A 14,519-nucleotide genomic window follows, 5' to 3' on the forward strand; every position below is an offset into this window, starting at 1 on the left:
CATAGCTCTAGTACTTGTGCCCGAGCAGGTACTGGTGCGTCTTGTAAGACCAAGACGCGTAGTTGTTTCTGTTGAGCTTCTCTGTTAGAAGCGAGCTAGCCATGCCTCTATCCATTTGTTTTTCCTGTTCTTTGCGAAGGTTAGGTTTTCTTTCTCGAGCTAAGGTTGGTCGTAGAGGTTCTCAACCCTCGCGCTCTGATACCATGTAAAAAGAATAGCGTGCGGAAGCAATAAAAAACCAAACACAGAAACGCAGGTTTAATGGAGAGCTTGAATATACACAGTACTCGGGAGAGACAGAGAGAGAGAGTCAATACACACAACTCAATTCAAAAATAATACTCAATCTATACATAGGATGTGCTCAGTGAGCACTTTTATACAAGTCTATACAGACTGACAGAAGTACTGATACGTACTTCAATGCTCATAAGTGAGCTCTACACTAACTCCCAAAATATATTCCTAAGCGGAATATCTTTCCAATGGCCTCGCGGTTTACGCACCGCTACGGCTTCTCGTTGCGCATCGGTTTGCGCACCGGTTTACACACCGGTCCAGCCTAATCGATCGATCCCAACCGATCCGGTTCTCGGCTTGCACAACTGATCTAGCCAATGTTGAGCTTATATCTCAACATATATGTTATAGAGTGGAAATTCATTGGCTCTTATTTTGGCCTTGTACACAAATACTATGATCTATGCAACGTGTAGATGTGGTAAATATATGTTACATTAAATCCAAGAGCACATGATGGACAATAAAATACCTTTGTTAGAGAAATGATCTTGAAATACTTGTTTTTTTTTTCAAAAAAAACTCTTTCCATTTGTTATAAAATTTTACAAATGAGATTATTGTGTACAAATCCCTGTAGGGACGCTATAGTTCCATCTTATGTGGAAGCCCACTAACTCAAGAAAGGTAGAGGATGACCATTGTTGGATGAAGGCTATTCGTTGTCTGTCAACTCCATCGGAGCCACCCTTGAGGCCATCATATTGGCTCTTTACAGTGGCTACAATTTCACTCCATATCTCTTGTAGTAACATTGTTGGATGCGCAGTTTGGTTGGAGAAGACCCGTCTACACCATTTTTTCCATAGAATCCAAAGAGTTATTGGGCTGACCAATTCCAACACAACTTGAGCTTTGTCATTAAGAGGATTTGAGTGGACATTGCCAATGGTGGAGAAAAAAACCTCTTGTGCTTTTATCACCAAAGTCATCCCCTCCTCCTGATGATCGTATATGACAATTGGGGTCTGCCATGATAGCCAACATATATTTCTCCACGTGATTGAGCCTTGCACCTAGCATAATTGCAACAAGCGACCAACCCCCCACCATATTCGATGGGATGCTAGGCAGTCCCACAAAGCGTGTCATATTGATTCTACTACATTTGGGCACTCTACACAATTAGGAGAGCTAAGGTTCCCACGTTGCCATGCTCCCACCGGTAGTGCCTAATGTATTAATAGCCATTGGAACATGGTAATTCGCCTTGTGTGTTGTTTCCAGATTTTCTGCCAAAACTTGGTGGTTATTGTGTGAGGAACTCGATATGTGTGCCAAACCTTTGCAACAGCTGGCTCTCGGGCGGCTTGAGCAGCTAGAATGCGATGACCCAATCTAGTTGTGAATTGGAAGAAAGGGATGGGTTTGCTTCCTTGCCCCGAGTAAGGATCACACCATTTCCATTGCAAAGGGTTCCAACTGACCTTACGTAGCCATGTGTTTTCATGAGTACATATGTGCCAATCGGGTTGTACTTTGATCGGATCAGGATCTACAATCCATTTATGACCAGTATAAGCGAGTACTCGAATTGCGTTATTCTGTGTGTCTCGCAATTCAGAGCCTTCGATCTTGTCTGGTGTTCCCCTACCTCTTGGGATCAAAGATCCCTCCTCTTCGTAGCCAATCCATTTCTCCATTGTTGTCCTTTGAGTAACAACTTCCCTAATCAGTAGAGCGTTAATGATTTCCGATCTCATAGTCCATCCACCCCTAATTCCATGGAGTATGTTGGCTTAATCTTGTAGTGGTAGTGACATAAACCGTCTCCAACGTTCTATACTTTTTCCTGGACCTTCTGCAATGTATACCCATGACACTCCCTTACTTGATCCAAGTAGTTGATGAGATTCATCCTTGATACATGAGTTCCATAGGATACGTTGACTGAGCCAGGCAGTTTCGGAACTCGGATGATCGCACTTGAGCCCTCGTCAAATGTTAGACCATGCCTTCCACATGGATGCACCGAATCTATCCTCCAATTGGTGGGAGAAACTAGGTTTGAGAACCATGGTTAGAATCCATCTTGTTTGGGGGGGCCAATTGAAAAGTAATCACAATAGCATTTTCCAACAGTCATTTCCTGGTTGGAGTCCTCGCACCACAAATTTGGCAAGTAAGGCTTTTGATTGTGAGAGGGGATTAATAAGACCCAATCCCCCTCTCGACTTAGGTGTTGTGAGTATAGGCCACGCCATCTTCGCGTGAGTTACATGATCTTCCTTACTAGACCAAATGTAGTGGTGTACCAGTAGTTGAATTTGATGTATACTTTCCTTGGAGATTGTCCAACATGATAGATTGTAGCATGCTGTTGCGAGTAGTTCTTGGTTTGCCACTATGATGCGACCCGCTAGCGACAATTTTTTCGAACTCCAATGTATCAACTTTTTTCAAATGGAATGAATAATGGGTGTAATCATAGTCTCTGGCGGTATGTTGAAACCAATTTGGAAACCCAAATATTTGGTGCTCGCTCCTTGAGTGATCCATTTGAAAGCGGGGTGTGGGTGCCACGTAGGATGTGTTTCATGAGAAAGCCATATTGCACAGGATTTGTGCCAATTGATCATGGCATTGGATCTCTTGCAGAATACGGCTAACCCACTTTCTAGCTTTTGTAGGTTTTCCAAGTCCCCTTGCAGGTAGACCATTGTGCCATCTGCAAATTCTATATCCAAGATGCTTTTGTGAGAATGAGGCACGGGAAGACCACGTAGGTTGAGGTGCCACGAGTTGAGAAAGAAAGAGAGTGCTTCGGCGTATAAAAGAAATAAGGATGGAGCTAGTGGGCATCCATGTCATACAGATCGGGATATTCGGAAAAAGGGGCCCCTTTCACCTACCAGTGAAACGCAGTTGTTGTCGTTCCTATAAAGTCCTGCGATGCCTTTGATCCATGTCTCTTGAAAGCCGAGTTTCCCCATCACACTTTCTAGAAAGTTCTAGCATACCTTGTCATATGCTTTCTCAAAATCTAGTAGCACCATTGCCACCTTGTTGTTGGTACGCTTGGCAAGGGCTACTGCTTCCCAGAATGAGAAGAGGTTGTCTAGGATGCTCCGATTTCTAACAGAACCTGTTTGGGATGGATGAATGGGTTGAGGGAGAAGTGGTGTTAAACGGCGTGCCACGATTTTTGCGAGCAACTTATAGACAGTATTGAGAAGAGTTATGGGTCACCACTTGCTAATGTCGTTGGCACTCCCACCACTTTTAGGAATGAGATGTATCATCCCTTGTCCAAATTCCTCCGGCATGTTTCCAGAGGTGATGATCTCCTCATATGCCTGGAGGAGGTCTTCTTTAATAGTGTCCCAAAGGCATGTGAAAAAGTGAGGGGTGAGGCCGTTGATTCCGGGGCAACTATCTGCATCCAAATCAGAGAGGGACTCCCATATCTCGATGATTGATAGGGGACGCACGAGCCATGTATTCATTTCCATCGTGACTTTCTCGGTTATGCTTTGGAGGATAATATCTTCTCTTATGTCTTCCCCTGTGGCTATAGTATCTTCGGTAAGTAGGTGCTTATAGTAACTTGTGGCAATATTCCTCATTTCGTCGCCATCCGTGGTCGTTCCATCATCTCGGTTGAGGTTGCGCATCATTGTTCTAGCGTGTCTCGGGCCTTTGGAGCGGAAGAATTCCTTCGTGGTTTTGTCCCCTACTCGAATCCAGCGCACCATGCTTCCATGAAACTCCATGTCATATATTTCCTTTTCCACCATGATGAGTTCATGTTTGGCCATGGCAACTTGTCATGCGATCCAACTACATGATGGGTATCTCTGTTGGAATCGTTGTAAGGCTATTAGTCCCCGTTTTGTCCTCAATCACTTTTCTTGAGCATCCTTGCTTCTGGTCTTGACAATCTCATGTAGGAGAGTTGAAGCTCTTGTTAATGTAGCTAGAAGTTTGTTAGATGCTGATGAGTCATTGACGGGTAATGACCATTGGTTGGAGAGTTGTTCCTTCACCTCTATAACTGTGTAAATAGTGTGTTGGATGCGAGGCTGGAATGGGCCCCAGTTTCGGTGCAATTGAAAATGACCGACGACCAGGTAATGGTTAGAGAAAGTCGTGCCTGGAGTTATGCGACACCACCCTCCTTCATTTTGAGAGCCACGCCCACATAAATGCGGTCAATGCGAGATAGGGTAGGTCCACTATTCCACCCGTCTGATTGGGAGAATAAGAGAGAATCCCTTTTTCGTTGGAAGTTGTCAGAATGCTAGATGTCTCGCAGGTTAAGGTGTACAGATAACTTCTCCCATTGTTTACGTTCCCTTCCTTGTAGAACTATGGGGTTGTTGTTGGAGCTATCGTGAATGGATTCGATCATGACGGGAACCCCAACGTTCCTTATGCGCGACGCTCGGCCACAACCGAGCGTAGAATGACACACAGAAAAACGGGAAACAAAAAAAACACGATACAAAGGAGAGGAAGATACACACACACTACACAGGAGGTTTACGTGGAAAACCCCAAACTAAGGGAAAAACCACGGCAGCCCACAGGCTGCAAACTGTCACTATGTATGAATGTACAAAACCGTGAGTTCTCGGAGGCGACGACCTCGGACTCACGCTCTTCGCCACAGGCGGCGGTTACAACAGAGGCAACGACCTCTCTCTCTCTCTCTCTCTCTCTCTGTACACTATTACGTGCTCTCTGTTCTTCTTCTTGCACCAACAAAGAAAATGACAGCAACTCCTAAAAGTTTACCCTAAGTCATATTTATACTAATATGACTTTTCGGCTATTTACAAATATAGCCTCGATGGGCTCTCAGAAACATATTTACGAATATGTCTCTTCCTCCGGTTCATACCGGGCCTGCACCATCCGTCTCTCCGTAGCCAGGTACTCCTCATCCGGTTCATACCGGGCCTGTCCCATCCGGCTCTCCGTAGCCGGGTACTACTCATCCGGTTCACACCGGGCCTGTATCATCCGGCTCTCCGTAGCCGGGTACTCCTCATACCGTTTCGGCCTCGGCCGAGTTTGTTCGTCGGCACTGTTCTTCTTCCTTCCCATCCGGAGGGACATGTCTCCCAACAGATCATATTAAAATCCCCTCCAATGCACCACTCTTCCACATCCGGTACTTGTAGGCGGATGCGTTCCCAAAATGTTGCCCTTTCTGTTCTGCTATTTGGAGCATAAACATTCATGAAATTCCAGCGTTGCCCCTGGATGGTCAACGTGCAAAAATGTGCCCTACCAAGTATAAGTGATTCTTGGTGTATTAAGCCTTGGGCTAGATGTTCCCGAATCAAACTGCAAATACCACCATGATTTCCATCCTCCCCTATTGCTGGCTCCCAAATTGTTCGCCATGATCCTAGTAGAAGGTCTCCGACTTCCTTTGACTGCGTGCTATCGAGGTGGTGTTCCTGCAACATGATGATGTCAGCAACACTCCCTAATAAATATTCCTCAAGATCCCTTCCCAGTTTCCATCTGTTTTGCTGGTCTAGTCGACTTCTGAGCCCTTGCACGTTCCATGTTACAATCTTCATACTCATGGAATGGGGTGGGAGATTGCCAGTTGTTCCTGGTGCATTGCACAACAGGTCGTGAGTGGGGAGCACTCACCATTTAGACATCCAGTCATTTCCAGGGGTGGAATGTTGTTCCAAATCCAAGATTGGAGTTTGTGGGCTATCTTGTGAGCTTCAATACTTCCTTTCTGCTTCTCATAGAAATAGAAGAAGCCTAGAGTTAGTCGGGTGTCTATGATAGTCCGCGGGTGGATGTGGCAGGGATGAGGTTCCTCTTTGTAGAAAGTAGCGTGCAGAAGCAGGTATGAAGACAGAACAGAGGAATGAAACTCAGGTTCAATGGAGAGCTTGGGCTTACACGGTATACACGGGAGAGACAGAGAGAGTAGACACAAAAACTATATTCAATAATAATACTCAAGTCTGTACATAAGACGTGCTCAATGAACACTTTTATACAAGTCCTGGAAGGACTGACCGAAGTACTGACAGTACTTCAATGCTCATTAAGAGCTCCTACACTAACTTCCAAATATATTCCTCATGGAATATCTTTCCTAACGACCTCCCGGTTTACACACTCGGCCTAACCGATCGGTCCCAACCAATCCGGTCCTCGGCTTCTTTAGCCGATCTGGCCGATGTTGAGCTTGTCTCTCAACACTCCCCCTCAAGCTCAACTCGAGGCTCTTCGGGATCCTCGGATTCACGGCTCCTCGGGCTCACGGCTCGGGTTCCTCCTGGCTTCACGCCTCGCTCGCGCTGCTCGACCTGTTCGACTCTGCGCGCTTCGACCCTTCCGGTCAGCTTGTATGCTCATGCGGCCCTTATCAGCTCTTCTGATGTTGCGGTGTTGACGCTTCTCCTGCTGCCTTTTCTTCCGCTTGGGCCTCAGTTGATTCAGCGTGTCTGAATCAAACATTCAAACCGACTCGGCTACCTCTGATCGGTTTTCGCTCTCGTTCGAGTTGGCTGTCTCCAACTCGTCTTCGGTCTTCTCGCCCTCAATGGCATCATCTTCCCCATGGGTGGTTGGCTTCGGCTCTCTCCTTCGGTTGCTCCCCTTCTGTCCTCTTCCGAACTTTTCCGCGGGTCCGCCCTCGACTTCTTCAGCCGATCCGAAGTCGCCCTCGGCTTCTTCAGCCGATCGGCTTCACACCCTTCGGTGCGTCAACCAGGTCCCAGGTCTTGTTCTCCGCCAATGCATGCATCTCTTCCTCCATCGCGGCATGCCAATTCGCGTCTTTAGCCGCTTCTGCGTAGCTCTCCGGCTCACGCACTTCCGCTACACGGGTCATGTGCGCATAATGATGCGCCATGTACTCGTTGTATCCGAACCGCACAACTGGGTTCTTTTGGCGGGTAGATCGGCGTAATCTCACATTAGCCGATGTCGAGGCCTTCTCGGTCGATGCGGTCTTCACCTTTAAAGACCCGTCACCGGTTCCCTCGGAGTCGGACTCGCGTCGGTCTGACTCGTTCCTTTCCGTGCCGGAATCCGACACCTTCTTCTTCCCTTTCTCTTTGCGCGTAAGCCGTCTCCTCGGCTTCCTGCGCGGGGAATGCACGGCCGAGTCTCCACTGCTCGCCGGCTCTTTATCGGACTGGTCATACCGACTCAGTCGTCCAATCGGTCCACTTAACCGGAGTGAAATCGGACTCTCTTCGCGGGTCTCGATTTCGGGCTCATCCGGAGGCATCTCGGCCTCACTGACCTCATCATCAGAGATCGGATTGGAGTCGGGGTTCCGAGTCGGGGGTAGGTACCAGGACGCGGACTCGTCAAACACAACGTCGCGGTTGACACGTGCTTGTTTGGTGCGAGGGTTATAGCATTTATAACCCTTCTGCTCGTCCGAGTAACCGACCAAGATGCACTTCTCGGCCTTTGCGTCCAGCTTCCTCCTTTTCTCCTTCGGTACATGCACATACGCAATGCTACCGAACACCCTCAAGTGTCGCAAGTTCGGCTTCGTTCCGAAATATAGCTCGTGTGCTGACACTTTGTCTCCGATCCGGTTCTGGATGTATACTGCGGTCCTTACCGCCTCGGCCCAGTAGAACTTGGGCAAGCTCTTCTCCTCCAGCATTGCCCGTGCCGCTTCCACAACTGACCGATTCTTCCTCTCGGCCACGCCGTTCTGCTCCGACGTGTATCTACAACTGAATTCGCGCCGAATTCCCATTTGTTGTAGATAACCGTTGAATTCACCGGAAAAATACTCTTTCCCGCCATCCGACCGCAGGCACTTGATCTTTCGTCCCATTTCCGTTTCCACGAACCCTTTGAGGTCCCGGAAACAGTCAAAGACTTCACTCTTCCTCTCAATGAGGTAGATCCACGTGTGCCGCGTGTGGTCGTCAATGAAGGAGACGAAATATGGGCTCCCGCCAAGACTAACGTTTTCTGCCGGCCCCCATACATCGGAGTGTATAAGGTCGAGCTTATTCCGGCTCCGATTTCACTCGTTGGGGAAAGGAAGTCGGTGTTGCTTCCCGAGCTGGCAGGCTTCACAAATTTGTGCCTTTCGGCCACTAAATTTGGGCAATCCGAACACTACCTGTTTCGATTGCAGATCTTGAAGCCGCTGGTAGTTGACATGGCCTATCCACTTGTGCCACAAGTCGATGTCCGACTCGGTCTTTTGTCCCTTCGCGAACATTGCGGTGCCGCCATCAGTGGAGTCGAGGATGAACATCCTCCCGTCTCTGCGCCCTTGCGCAATCACACGGCCTTCTTCCTCAATGAAGCACCCTAGGTGTGTAAACCGAACCTCCATCCCTTGGTCGACGATCTGTCCGACCGAGACCAACTTTTTCGTGATTGTCGGAACGTGCAACACGTTCATGAGTTTCCCTTTCTGCCCGACATGGCTAAGGGGAACTTCTCCGACATTCGCGATCGGATGCGGAGTGTCGCCTCCTGTTGCGACTACTCCAGGTTGTATCGGTTTTTCAAGGTACGAGAACCACTCCTTATGGCTCGTCATGTGGTTTGACGCGCCGGAGTCTACGTACCACACCTCGTCCGATCTCGGGGTGCTCTGTTTCATTGAGTTTGCTTCGTGTCTCGTCACGAAGACAGACCCTTCTCCAGCTCTCCCGGAATCTTTGGCGTAGTGCGATCACTGCCGATTTCCCTTGTCGGTATGTCTAGAGCCGTTCCCGGAACCAGTTCTCTCCGAATCGGCGCACTTCTTCCAACACTCACTTTCCCTGTGGCCTTTCTTGCCACAGTACCAGCACTCCGCGATGGCCTTCCCTTGCCGGTTCTCATCGCTTCGACTCCCCCTGTTTCCGGAGGGTCCGGAGTTGCTGTCGGCATCACTTCGGTGCCATCTTCCTTGATCTCGTCGGCCGCTTCCAATGCGTACCGACTCGCCTCGTCCTCCACGACCACGGGGCCTTTCTCCCTCCGTGTACAACATCTTGCTGTCAGTGTGCGTGCTCGTCGACGCACCCGCGTGGTTCTCCTCTACCAGGAGCATCGATTGTAAGTCGAAAAAGGACGGCGTATTCTCCCGGGTACACACAGCCATTCGGAACGCTCCGAACTTCGACGCCAAACCTCCGAGACAGATCTGGACCATCTCGTTCTCCTCGATGTTCACCTCTATGGAGGCGAGGGAGTCGCAGATATCCTTGATCTTCGAGGTATAGTCCGCCACCGACAAGTCGCGTTGTCATAGGTTGCTCAACTCCTGTCAGAGCTGAAGCTTCCTAGCTGTGGTGCTCGCGGCGAAAATCTTCTTCAGATTTTCCCACGCACCCTTCGGTGTCTTTGCATCCCAAACATAGCTTAATAACTGTTCGCCCACACACGACGTGAAGCAATACAACACCCTGCTCGCCGATTGCTCCCACGACAGGAAGTCTCTGTGTGTCGATTCGGGTGCCGCATCATTAGCTCCTTCAACATAACTCCAGTAGCCATGCCCGAGCAGGTACTGGTGCATCTTGTAGGACCAAGACGCGTAGTTGGTTCTGTCAAGCTTCTCTGTTGGAAGCGAGCTCGCCATGCCTCTATCCATCGTTCTTCTTGTTCTTCTTCGTCAAGTTGTGTCGGCTACAGAGAGGTTCTCAACCCTCGCGCTCTGATACCATGTAGAAAGTAGCGTGCGGAAGCAGGTATGAAGACAGAACAGAGGAAGGAAACTCAGGTTCAATGGAGAGCTTGGGCTTACACGGTATATGCGGGAGAGACAGAGAGAGTAGACACAAAAACTATATTCAATAATAATACTCAAGTCTGTACATAAGACGTGCTCAATGAACACTTTTATACAAGTCCTAGAAGGACTGACCGAAGTACTGACAGTACTTCAATGCTCATTAAGAGCTCCTACACTAACTCCCAAATATATTCCTCACGGAATATCTTTCCTAACGACCTCCCGGTTTACGCACTCGGCCTAACCGATCGGTCCCAACCGATCCGGTCCTCGGCTTCTTCAACCGATCCGGCCGATGTTGAGCTTGTCTCTCAACACTCTTCATCCATGGTGCACCAGAATTCTGTGTTATTCCAATGTTTTTTTTATTCGTTCATGAGGGCTTCATCTCTAATTTTTGTTACAAAACAAGCTGCTTGACTACATAGGGTATCTTTGATCTTGGACTTGGACCAGTCCTCTTGTGCCGGAAGCAAGAGTGGAAAAGAAATTGAGGTTGTTGGTACTCCATTCTTGTGTACCGCCGATACATGTACCCTTATTTTGTCCATTATCGTATGCCCTATACCTAGCCATTTCAGGGCATTTTGTGGGTGTGGTTCAAGGTCCTAGCTAGATGTATCACACTCATTTATGTCTAGGAAGGCTATGATCTGAGGTGTGATATTCAAACTATTGCCTTGGTTTGTTGTTTCTCCATTGGCTGCAATTCCGTTAAAGCTCCGCATTAGGGTCTTAACATGACTTATCCTTCGCCACTTCCCTGTTTTGTAAGCTTTAACGAGGATTTTCCTTGGGGCTTAAGAAAGAACTAGGGGAGTGTTTATTTGTGGGGGGGAGCTCTTGTAGTAGATCAAAACGATTGGGGCTCACTGGCAATGAAAGATTTTGTTACTGTGGAATTTTACGTAGGACATGGGATTTCCCCACCACTCGTCATTCCACCACAGCCTTATTAGGGCGTGGTAGGAGAGGCTTCGGATTTCCTAAGGTGTCCCAACCTTCCAGGGTCTCCTTGGTAGGATCTTTAATGCATCTCGTGGGGCAGTTCTTTTTTAAATGACCAAGCTTTTTGCATGCAAAACATTGTCCCAGTGCGCCGATCACTTCTATGTGTTGTTCAATCCGTATTCCGTTTTTCCCCGAAATGAGGATCTTGGAAGGAAGTTTGTTGATGTCATGCACCAAGAGGAGGATAGAGGGAGGGCCTAGGTGTTTCTTTAGCCTGTCCGATAGCGTTAGTTCCTCGTCCAACATCATACCCAAGGAGTTTCCAATAGTAGGAAGTAACATGTTGTATTCTAAGGATAATCTCGGAAACAACATTGTTACCTTTTTCATGGAATCATCATGTTGCGCGGCTTTCTCTAGGTTAAAACCATGTGACCATTTATGCATGAATAACCATGTGTTTCGGACCTGGCAAGGAGATATTGCTACGAGGTTCGATGCGGAATCCTTGTCCAACATCATACCCAAGGAGTTTCCAATAGTAGGAAGTAACATGTTGTATTCTAAGGATAATCTCGGAAACAACATTGTTACCTTTTTCATGGAATCATCATGTTGCGCGGCTTTCTCTAGGTTAAAACCATGTGACCATTTATGCATGAATAACCATGTGTTTCGGACCTGGCAAGGAGATATTGCTACGAGGTTCACTGCGGAATCCTTGTCCTCTAATATGATTTGATAGAAACCTTTACCAAGCAGTTGGACTTCTTTTGTACCGCCTATTTGTGAATGAAATTTAGCTTGCAGCATATCTCGCAACAATGGTTGTTCCTGAATGACGCACAAACGCCAAGGCGGGATCTAGCTTCTAACCGTTTTTTGTTAGGAATCATAAGGGCATGGGATGGGATCAAATCATTTCTAATTAAGGAGAAGCCCTCGACTTGGGATGCATTGCTTAATCAGCCTCTTCTTGGAAATTCTCTATTTCGGGATAATATAGGAAAAGTACTGGGTCTCAGAACTCACCTTGCCTGGGGTAAACTGGATAATGGGCCAACTGCTTCTATAAATACTTGGATTCTTTTCCAACATATGCCAGCAGATCGACTTGCACAGCTACAAACTATTCGTGGAGCCAAGATAATGACGGCTGCCATTTCAGTTTCATATTCCTCATTAGCGGTGACTTTCGAACCCATACAGGAGCATTTCTGGTTTGGATGCTTCATAAATGATACATTGTTTGTTGTCAAGTGTATCTCACCTAATGGGTGCATCTCTTATTTTGAGGTTCTTGATAACAATAGAATGCAGCCTCATGCTTTTGACTGCAGCTACTTTCAGCATGTGCAGAATGCACCAGTCAGAGTGATTGCAAAAATGGGAAAGAAGTGGTTGTTGGATCCTTATCCTTCTATTGCACATATGTGTGATATGATGTGGTTGTATGCAAAAGAACCTGTTGCAAGACTACTATGGGATCTGGGGGGTTGGTTCTAGACATATTCCTTGGGGGAACATATCATAAAGGTTCTCTTTTTTCAGTATACAGTAAAGCTAGGAACGTCATTACTAAGGTCTATGAATGTAATGACGCCAGCAACACAAAAACATTGGACTAACTAGGGTGTTTCAATGTTGCAGTTGAAAACATATTGGAGATGGATATGGTCTTTCAAGGGGCCTTCTAAATTTATTCTTTTTAGATGGCTATTAGTGCATGTTGCATTACCAGTTGGCCAAACGTTAAAAGGGAATGTCGCACAGAATCTCAGGCAATGTGGATTATGCTATGCAACGCCGGAGACTACTAAGCATGCTCTCTGGTCTTGTCCCTTGGCTCAGCAAGTATGGAATAAAGTTCTTTCTTTATTCCTAACAATCAATGTTGGTTGCTTGTTCTCATGGGGAGCAGCGGTGTGGGGAGTATTACACTCCAGCCTGATGTTGTATGAGGCAGATGATATGCAAGAGGCCATGACGGCATATAACAGAAGATTGATATCAGTTAGTCCATTTCAGCAACCTCGAAAGCAGATGCGATCTGTCGAGATCTGGAAAACTGTGACTACGATAACATTATGGGTATTATGGAAATGTAGATGTAGTCAACTTTATGATGCCGCAAAACTTGGCATTCCAGAGGTATTGCTTGAGATATGGGAAACATTGTTGACAGTAGTTTGTGGGCAGTGTGATAACATAGCTGGTTCTCCAGAAAATATTCATAAAAGAAGGATGAAGCTTCTTCACTTATGGAGGAAGGTGCCTCTCTTTGTAATGACAAACCAAAGACCTCAATGGAATTATCATCTTCCATGGACCTTTTCTTGATATAAAACCAACATGTTAATGTATCGTTTAAGGCTCAACAACCCTATATAAGCTGTTTTTGTATGTACAAGTTTAGGTGTACATACATTACGTTGTAAACCTACGGGCAGATAACTTTCACTTGTACTTTCTCGATGTTTTAATACTATTGAAGAAAATCTTTCGGGGGAAGAAAAAAACAATCCTCTGTTTGGTCGTGATCCCATCACGCAGCATATGACCGTTATTCACTCAAGGCGCTCTATCTCTTGCTCAAGTAGAAGCATTTCTTCGTTATTGAAAATAATCTCAACAGGACCCCCACTATTAGAGTTGTTTTTATCTTGCATTTTTCCGTTATTGATCGAGGGGCCTATTTGCACGACGTGTTCGATAGTGACGATGTTCGAAGTTTCCATGATTGATGGAGTCTTCCAACGTGTTTGGGGGGGGGGGGGGGGCAGTAGACGAAATCTCTCTCTCTCTCTCTCTCTCTCTCTCTTTCCTTGGGGGGGTAGTTGTCGGACTTGTAGTTTGTGGTTAGGGTGTGGAGTCTCACTTTTATTTTGGGGGAGGAGGGGCTTTTTCCTTTGGTTGGTCCCACATTACGAAATTTTGGGGCACTTTTCGAACAGTGTATCCCACTTCTCGAACTTGGGGGGGGGGGGGGGGGAACCCACTTTTCGAACTATTGGAAGGTGGGGAGGTGGGTGGGTGGTTCCACTTTTCGAACTATGGGGGGGCACTCTTCGAATTGTGGTTTTTTTTTTTTTCTTGGGGGGGGGGTTTGTTGTGTAACCCTAACGATAGTGCACACCGACGGTGGCGTGAGGGCCCACTGTGAGGGCCCATTGTGAGGTGCGCGCGATTTAGCTCCGGCTCCTACTCGGGCTCCGTTCCCCAGTGGCCTCTGCTCCGATCCCTTCTTCTTCTTCTCGATTTATCTGCTCATTTAACTTCAATCTTGAAATACTTGTGTGAAATTATAAAATTGATTTTGACTAATAATCGAGAAACTTAATTCAATTTTGCAATAGTTGTGATAGTTCTCTATTTGTGTAATTTTAGAGAAGTGAAAAATCTAGACAAGTTAATGGTGGCATGCATGCCCAAGTCATTTTGTTTGTTTCGATGATGGGATTATGTATGGCAAAATGACAAGCCACTTACATAATATCATAATTTTATTCCGGCATCCCAATGTTTGCATTTATTTTGCTTATTAGAAACTAAAAGCATGATATTATCATTTTCATCATTC

The 14,519-nt window shown here is 46.8% G+C and overlaps 1 protein-coding gene across 1 annotated transcript in view; it reads left to right on the top strand.

Annotated features, from left to right (window-relative positions):
* The first annotated feature begins 13,748 nt into the window (after window positions 1-13,748).
* Window positions 13,749-14,519, top strand: part of LOC147854498 (uncharacterized) — a 90,629-nt gene continuing 89,858 nt past the window's right edge. The window contains exon 1 of the mRNA XM_087331121.1: window positions 13,749-13,772. The gene's annotated coding sequence lies outside the window, so the exon portion shown is untranslated. The remainder of the gene's footprint in view (window positions 13,773-14,519) is intronic.

The sequence above is a fragment of the Azolla caroliniana genome, unplaced genomic scaffold (genome assembly GCF_043228905.1).
Source record: "Azolla caroliniana isolate FFs.n. ecotype wild unplaced genomic scaffold, voAzoCaro1.0.p SCAF_15, whole genome shotgun sequence".
NCBI classification, from domain to species: Eukaryota; Viridiplantae; Streptophyta; class Polypodiopsida; order Salviniales; family Salviniaceae; genus Azolla; species Azolla caroliniana.